Here is a 9,327-nt window from a genome sequence, read left to right as displayed (position 1 = left end):
ACATGGGGTGGGAAACTACCCCAGCGCATGTGCAGATGGTTTGTTTACACAGGTGCCAGTGCCATCAGCGCCATCTTGTAATGGCCAATGTGAGGGCGGCTCCTTACATATATCTCTTCATGTTCTCTTGTAAATTCATGGCCCTCTGTATTTCTTAATCATTGTTACACACATGAGTATTTTATATGTATAATATTTATACATATATATGTACTTTTATATGTATATTTATACATATATAATATTAATGTGTGTAACAACACTTAAGATATATATATATATATATATATATATATATATATATATATATATATATCTTTATTGTGATAGTTGTGTGTGTGTGTGTGTGCGCTTCTATGTGTTTTCAGGGATGACCATTCAGTATTGGATAACTAATTGGTGTGCTTTTCCCTGGGGAAGACTATTTCTCCCTCTTTCAGCATTTCGGAATTCCTTAGCTACCTACAATTCTTTATGTAGATTTGGGTCCTTATGCACTATGTTTTCCTTATTCAGCTTATGTTTATACAGTCATATCTGTAACAATTTATGGTTATAGATCCAATAGTGTTAAAAATGAGTAATTTTAAGAAGAAAGTCAAAATATGTCACCCTTTTGTTCAATATTCTTTAGTGTCTTCTCTTTCTGTTCTGATGTTCATTATAAGTACTTACAATACCTTACAGAATGTGTGGTTTTCCATTTGACTACATCTTCCCAGTATCTTTTTTCACTTCATTCCAGTAACACTCCTCTCTATAATGATTCAAAGTGCCATTCACATTCTGCCTGTAACTTACTTCATTTAATTAGCATCATGGCAGAATCATGATAAAGTTTAACCCAACCAATAAATATCTGTAGTGAGAAAGCAGAACTATTTATCCCGATCTTATGATTACATACTGTGTGCACACACAGGTGTACATACACACACAGACACACACACACACACACACACTCACTTCTACACCCATATAAGTACATTTAGTATGTGCTCTTCAGGTTACATGCATTAGTCATATCAATTTACCTTCTGTTTTGGTTTCTTCAGCCAATTAAAAATAAAATAAAAAAAAAAAAAAACACTTAAAATTTGAGTCTTGGGCCTGATGTTCTCATTAAGCTTGTAACTGAATACTCTCAAGTAGATTCTCTATGTGTATGAACATGTATTCTTCTATGGTTATGGAAGTTCTGCAAAATTAGCATCATATTACATTCATTTTGCATGTTCTTGATACAGCAATGTAAATACATAAACGAATTAACAGTAATAACTGAAGCAATATCTATACATGAGAATAGTGCATTTTAATAAGAAACTCAGAGACAGTGGGAGGCTAAGGCACAAAGAAATTGACTCTTTTTACTATATGCCTATTTGGTAATCCTTGGTCACACTGTCCAGGCTGCAGGTGCAAGTAATCACTATATAGATAAGCATAATCAATACCTCAATTTTGTGAATGGCTTCTTACAGTGTTACATGGATTTATGATCTATGAAATCAAAGATATTTGCCAAGTATTTGTGCTTAATGATATAACCCATCAATTTCAATGCTATTTTACACCCCCAAGATGTCTCTCTCTCTGACTTTGAGCAAAACAGTATAGTTTTCCCTCAATGGACACTGTTAATTTCCTCCATTTTTGTCCCTGAACTTCTTATAGGAGTGATAAAATTTGGTTGGAAGGTTTTATGAGTGAGTTGGTGTTCTTATCTCTCTACTGGGAGTCCAGCCTGGCTATAGGATGTCATCACTTAAGGCTTCATAGCCCCCACTGCTAGGACTCTCAACTAGAGTCACCCTTATTGACTCTCCAGAGTCTCCCTCATCCTAGGTCTCTGGCAAGTCTTAGAGATCCCCCTTCCTCCCCCTACTGATTTCACTTCACTCTCCTGGCTTTCTCTTCCTGGTTCCCCCTACATCTGATTGCCAGTTCACATCCCCATTCTCTTTCCCAGCCAGGTCCCTACCTTCATCCACCTCAGATCTCTATTTAATTTCTTTTTCTGATTGAAATTCAAGCATCCTCCTTGGACTTTCCTTGTGGTGTGGGTATCCTATACTTTATGGTTAGTATCCATTTATCAGTGAGGACATACCATGCATGTCCTTTTGGGTCTGGGTTACCTCACTCAAGATGATATTTTATGTTCCATCCTTTTCCCTGAAAATTTCATGATTTTTTTAATGGTTGAGGAACTACACATTTCCATTGCATATATGTACCACATTGTCTTTATTTATTTATTTATTTATTTATTTATTTATTTATGTTTTGGTAGAGGGCCATATGGATTGTTTCCATAGTCTGATTATTACAAATAGAGCTGCTATGAACATGGAAGTATTTTATTTAAAATATTTTATAAAATGTATTTTGTTCATGTTTCTCTTCCCCAATTCCTCCCAGATCTATATAAAAATCATTTGTATATTTAAGATGTTTTCCTACAATAACAATTGTACTGGAAATGCCAGGAAGTCTCCTTTTCACTAACTGTTGGAACCAGAGACAAACAACACAGATCATAGTCTTGAACAAAAGGGTTTACGTCATAATTACTTGTGCTTCTTTAATCTGTAAGTTATTTGATAACGAATAAAAACAAACAAAACAAAACAAAACAGAACAAAACAACAAAAAAAAAAGCCCTCTGCTCAGCAAAATAATTTCCTTGTAAAGCCATTTCTTCAAAATTTTAAACCATGAAATTTCTGGGTATATAGCAAGATATATTTGTTATATGAATTAACTACATAAAATAATTTATTTTGAGCTTAATATTCAATTTTATTGTTTCAGAAGAGTTTTCTGGCTTGTCACAGAAACAATGTAGCTAAGTATGCTATCATAAAAGTAGGAAATATGTTATATAGATATTGCTGCATTTTATATTCTACCAACATTTATATGATACTTATTTCCTTCTTCCCGCCTTAATTTTTTTTTCTTCTCTTCTCTCCTATATGCCAATTTTATTCCCTGTCTCTTCTCTGCTCACAAATAGGCACAGTACTATTAGAGTTAGTCATAGAGAGTGTTGAAATTGAATATATTGAGAATCCCATTGCCCCATGAGGCAATGTGAGCCTTGTGATCTTTGCTACCTCCTCCATTCCCCTCCCCTCCCCTCCCCTCCTCTCCTCTCCTCTCCTTTCCCCTCCTCTCCCTCTCATTCTTTCTAATTATTAAATTACACTCTGCTGTTAAATTCGACTTTATTCTACCTTGCTTATTTAGTGGGAATTTAAATAATGTTATATTTATGTAATCTCTTTCATTTTTTTATCCATCTTTTGTCTAAATCATCCTTTCTACCTGAACTAAAATTCATGAGTAAGTGAGCCATCAATAGCTACAGATAAGATTTAAAGAATCCAAACAGCATCCCTAAGAATTTGACTAGGCTCTGGGTCTGTAGTCAGTAAGTCCTATGCCTATTAAAACTCTAATACTATAATTACATTCGACTGAAACAACCTTGCTATCATGGAATATTTGGAGAAAAATTTACTCTGCCTTTTGGAAAAAGTTCCATAGTCTCTCTGGCCTTGGTTTTGGCTCTATATTGCTAAGCATCTGGATGAAGATTCAAAAAAATGCAGTAAATTGCCCAAATTTTTCAAAGCATCTGAGTCTGTCATATAATAGATAAGGTCTGCCTTTGTATTTGTAAAGTTAAAGGGAGATTTGAGTTATTTCTTCATGTCATTTGTGTTAAGGTGTACCTTACCCTAAGTACTTTGATAATTACAACAAAGGCATGAAAACTTCTGGAATTATTTAAAAATCACCCCATGTCTTCTCCCTTTGCATGTTTAGACACAGCCTTTGCCAATATCAGTGCCAGCTGCTAGAATGCTTTACATATTTGGCTTGTTTCCCCTCGGCATTGAATTTGAGGGCTTTGATGTAAAATTTGTTTCCATTTGAGAACAGCAATTTTCACTTTCTAAAAAAAGGAATGCAATACTTCATCACAGTTACAGAAGATGTTCAAAACTATTTAGATTATTAAAAAAAAAACCAAGAAGTTTCTGAAAGAAAAAAAAAAAAAGTTGGCAGTATAGGTAACCCATACAGCAATGTTAGGTGCATAAGTAAATCTGGTTAAATATACCTTATGAAGGGGCAATGGGAATCTCTCCTTGTACAAAAAAACCTGGCATCTGTGGTTAGTGACCTTTATCAGAAGCTCACTGTGGGATGTTTGGGGAAATCAAGATGGGACTGTGTCACATTCTTCCTCTGTCCTCTGAAGGTCCTCTTCCACAAGTCTTCTGAATTGAATACTAGGAAGTATTCTTGACTCCATAGAAGATTTACTACATGTTATTCATCTCCAAAGTACAAAATGAAGCTGGAGAGAGGGCTCAGTGGTAAAGAGCACTGGCTGCTCTTTTACAACAGTAGTTCTCAACCTTCCTAAAGCTGCATCCCTTTGATATAGTTGTGGTGACCCTTATCCATAACATTATTCTCATTGCTACTTTATAACTGTAATTGTCCTACTGTTATGAATCCTATTGTAAATATCTGATATACAGAATATGTGATATGTAGTAACTATAAGGTCATTCAACCCTGATGGGGGTATGACCCACAGGTTGAGAAAGTCTATTCTAGACACTCCAGGTTCAGTCTCCAGGACCATAAGGTGATTCACAACTGCCTGTAAGTCCAATTCCACAAGATCTGACACCATATGACCTTCTTGGCTACTTGTACATGTGTGGTACACATAAACTCACAGAAACACATGACATTTTAAAAAAGGAATAGATAAAACTTTGAAACAAAAAGGAAACAACAATGATTTTTCTGGATTCCAGATGGGTTCTTTTTAGATGAGACATCCAGTGTATCCTAAATTTGCCCTGTCTATCTTCTATGCTCTTTGCATTGGTATATCTACCATTATATGAGATTATTAATAAAGTACTAATCTGATAGAGCGGCTTTCAATTATGAGTGGTAGGAACATGTAAAGTTTACATTGGTTTTCTTTAAGAGTCATGGTGAACTATTGTCAGGTTCAGAAACTATTTAATTTATTAACATTTAGGCCTTACTAGAAACAGTATTTGTGCTAGAATTAAAAATCCAGCATACCAGTTTATGGTTTCTCAATATACTAACCACCTGCAGTGACAAATCAGGTTTTGTACATGTCAATTAGATATTAATAGCTAGAAATGAGAATTTTGATGCTCATTTTTCTCCAGTAACACCCAATAGGAAAGAGTAAAACTGAAATCATTAAACAAAACAATATTAGTGGAAGAACTGAATGGTAATGAGCTGGCACACTAAAATTAAAACAAGCAAACAAACAAAAAAAAACCTCATAAGCACAAAGTCAGACAACAGTAGAAAAGCGTAAATATGGAAGGAACCCTTTGTAATTTTAAGAAAATAATCATTAATATGGAAGCTTCTAAAATTTCTTTCTTTAGTGAGAGAAACTGCCTGGAAATGTATGTGTACACCAAACTTCTGAAAACATCTGAGATAAGCTTCTTTTAGGATATAGGTCTCACAGTTGAAGTCCAAACCAATGGAAGAAAAGAAAAGCAAGGGAACTTGCAACTTAAAGCTCTGGAACCTAAATTAAAACAAGAGCTGGACTTCTTTGAACTTCAGCTAGCAAGGCCCACACCATGATGTACTGTGACATCAAACTGATCCAAAATAAGCCCTGCTTCCTTTAGTTGCTAGAGTCACACATTTTCCCCGAGAAGGTGAAAACTAAGACAGAGAGCATCACACATAAATATAAGGAAATACTCCCATCTTTCAAATCTGTGCTTACATCTACCTTGTAAGATCATCTGCTTTAAATTTAGTTAGCTTTAACTTACAGAAAATCTAACATGAAACAAGTCTCCGGTCACTTTAAGAATTCAACATGGACAGTGGAGATTATTTGATATACTAGGAAAAAAATGTTGAGAGTGTGTTATCACCAACTAGAGAATATATGAAAAAGTCACTTTTACCAGCTTCTCACTTCCTATATAAGTATTAAGCACCATGTAACATCCCAATAACATTACCATGTAATCTCACTTCATCCTTAGAACAGTTGGTAAGTCATGAGTCCATCTTAGAAAAGTAGAGAGCTAGTCACATTTCCAGAATTATATAGTCACTTTGAACACGCTGATAATAAACACATAGTCACCCATAATATGTCAGTGTCATAATAAGAAAAAGAAATCAGTAAAGCACTTCCCTTTGGTGTAATTTGACAAAGAGTTACACCAGACTTGAATTTCCTACTTCTCCCTGCCCGTGTCTCTTCCATCATCCATTATCTGTTCTTTCCCTGTGTATGTGTCAGTCTGACTGTCTGCCCTTTTCTGTGTATGTCTAACAAATGGGGTTTCTCTCTATTTTATTGAATGGCATTGAAAGCAACACAGAGAGAATGAGTGGGGTAGTTTACAGGAATCTTAACAGTTTTGCAGGGATTAAGTGCTGACTCCGGGTGACCTAGATGATCCAGAAAATAAACACTCGATTAAATAATGTCTGTAGGTTGTGTCTAATATTTATTATGGATATTCATTTTATAAAGCTGCTTTCATCCTATTTTCTGTTTTCAGCAAATGATTATCATAACATCCAAACACATATGCCTTACTCATGGGTCAGGTGGTCTAGAAGTGTACATAATTTAAGGTTATAGCTATGCCTTTGCTAATGTTGTAAAAGTTGATTACATGAGAAAACCAACGCGAGTTTGGTTGTTTGTTATATTGTTGTTGTAAATGCAGGTTAAACGAACAAGCTGAATATACTGTGGAATACCAATCTTAATACTTAACTGACCTCAAGGTGTTCTATTAACTTGGCTGTGAAGTCCTGAAAAAGTTTCAGTCTCTTAAAAGATAAGAGATATTTTGATAATAATTTATTGATACACATAGCAAATAGATTGTGAATTTGGGAATTAAACCCAAGAATTGGAGCTTTACAGTCCAACTTATAAGTGCGATATTCACAGTTTTTATTCCCATGTAGTACAAATAGCTTGCCAAAGAAAGTCTACCGGACCATTTTATAATGAATTCATCTTACTTCTTTTTGGCAAAGTTAAAATACAAACACCTTGAAAGTAAATGGAAAATCTGTGATACACTCCTCTCCTCATGGTTCAGAGATCTACTTGGAACAGAGAGAAGACAGATTTTAAGAGACAGAGTTGGTAAATGACTTAAAGGAAATGTTGTTTTCCAGATACAATGTGCCAGATGCACCTATGATCTCAGAAATTGTGACAGCATGTAGAAGACATATGAAAGCCCAAGCCAGACAAAATCCCAGCATGGAAGAGGGAAGATGGGCAGAACATCTTAACTCTAGCTGAGTAACCATTGGCATTCAGTTGATGTTTGGAAAGAGAAAGTTACATTTCTTCAGTGAAGTGACACCACACTACATAATTGTCTTCATGTCTAACTATAGTTGGCCAAGACAAAGTGGGATAGATGTGGAAGGGTACATAAAAGTGAATGAGTATGGAGGTGGATAGACAAGAGCTTGGGAGAAGAAGGAATATTCTCAAAATGAATAAAACTCTCAAAGAACGAATAAAACCATTATTTTTAAAGGCTAGAATTATAGCTAGCTATCAGAATGGCTCCAATTTCTTTCAAACCCACATTGATGTCTTGCTTTTTTGGAAAAGTTGAGTTTTCTTCTCTACTAGTTATTTGTGAATATGTCAATGTGTCCTCATTAAATGTTTGCTTTTTAAATCCTTAGCGATCAGGTCAATAAAAACTTACTTCCTGGCCCTCATCAAAAGTGTCAATACAACTATTAGTCTTTAGTTGTTAATGAAAAAACTAAAGCGACACCAACTGTGCTTAGAACAATAGCTATGGTTTTGGTGCTGATTAAACAGTGACTTTTAGGCACACTTCTCTTTTTAAATTGCCACTACAAGAAGTATTTAAATATTCACTGGGAAAAGACAATTGCAGAAATTTAAATCCTCATTTGAGACATTTGTTCAGAGTTTACACAGTAGTCTTTGATATTTTAGAGCTTTAGCCTAATAGCAGGTTGATTTTGATTAAGATAATTAGCTTTCAAAAATAATAATTAGCTTTCTCTTTACAGAGCATTGCACATATTTTTTTCTAAACCAATGTTGCCTCTGCTATTTTCATATCTAGTATCCAATAAAAATTTCCCCATTATTAAGGGAAACTGCTTTTAACTTTTTCTAAACTTCTAAACCTCCAAATGTGAATGTCACTGTAGGGAGCTACTCCCAATTTTACAACACTAATTAAAACCAATTTAATGAGTAGTTTAACATGTGTTGTGTAAAGAGCTCTAACACAAAGGTTCAGTGTGGGTCTTTTATGTAGTTATACTGGCAGTGTCAAATGTTTAGTATGGTCAAAAAAGGAATGATAGGAAGAGCATGATGTTTGCAATCAAGGGAGACTGTCACAGGTTTGTTTCTAAAAATTATTTTTATGTTACCATACAGAGTAATGGATTTCATCATCATATTTTCATACATCATGCGTGTTTAAAAATAATTGTGTGTGTGTGTGTGTGTGTGTGTGTATACACACACACATGTGCACATGAGCATGATGTCTGTGTGTGGGGATGAAGGTCAAAAGACAACTTTCTCCCTGATCTTAATCCCTTCCATCTTTATGTGTGTTCTTTGGAGAAAATTCAGGTCATCAAGGGTTGCGGACTTGCCTTATGCAGCAAGCACTTTACACACTGAGCCATCCGAGTGTCCTTGCGAGACATCATTTTTTTAAACATAATTTGTTTATTTTTATTTTATGTGCATTGGTGTTTTACCTACATGTGTGTTGTTTGAGGGTGTCAGGTCACAGAACTGGATGTACAAACAGGTGTAAACCACCATTTGGGAGCCGGGAATTGAACCTGGATTCTCTGGAAGAGCAGTCAGTACTCTTAATCACTGAGCCATCTCTCCAGCCTTAAAATATCTTTTTAAAACATTATTTAGACAGTGTCTCATGTAGCCAAGGCTATCCAGAAATTTGTCACATGAACAAGGATAACCTTTAATTCTTGAGTCCTTTTCCTCTACCTCCCAAATAGCAGGATTAAAAGTTTGCTCCCCCTATATGTGGTGCTGGTTGGTAATTGAACCAAGCCCTTTGTGCTGATTACACCAGCACTCTGCCAAACTCTCCAGCTCTCACACTCTCTTTTAAAGCATGACCTTTGGCATTGTTGTGCCAGTAAATGTTAATGAACCCCAGAAAGACCCCCAAGGAGCCATTTCCAAGGCAATCACTATAG

This window comes from Mus caroli, chromosome X, assembly GCF_900094665.2.
Source record: "Mus caroli chromosome X, CAROLI_EIJ_v1.1, whole genome shotgun sequence".
NCBI lineage: Eukaryota > Metazoa > Chordata > Mammalia > Rodentia > Muridae > Mus > Mus caroli.
Note: the sequence above shows the minus strand (reverse complement) of the source record.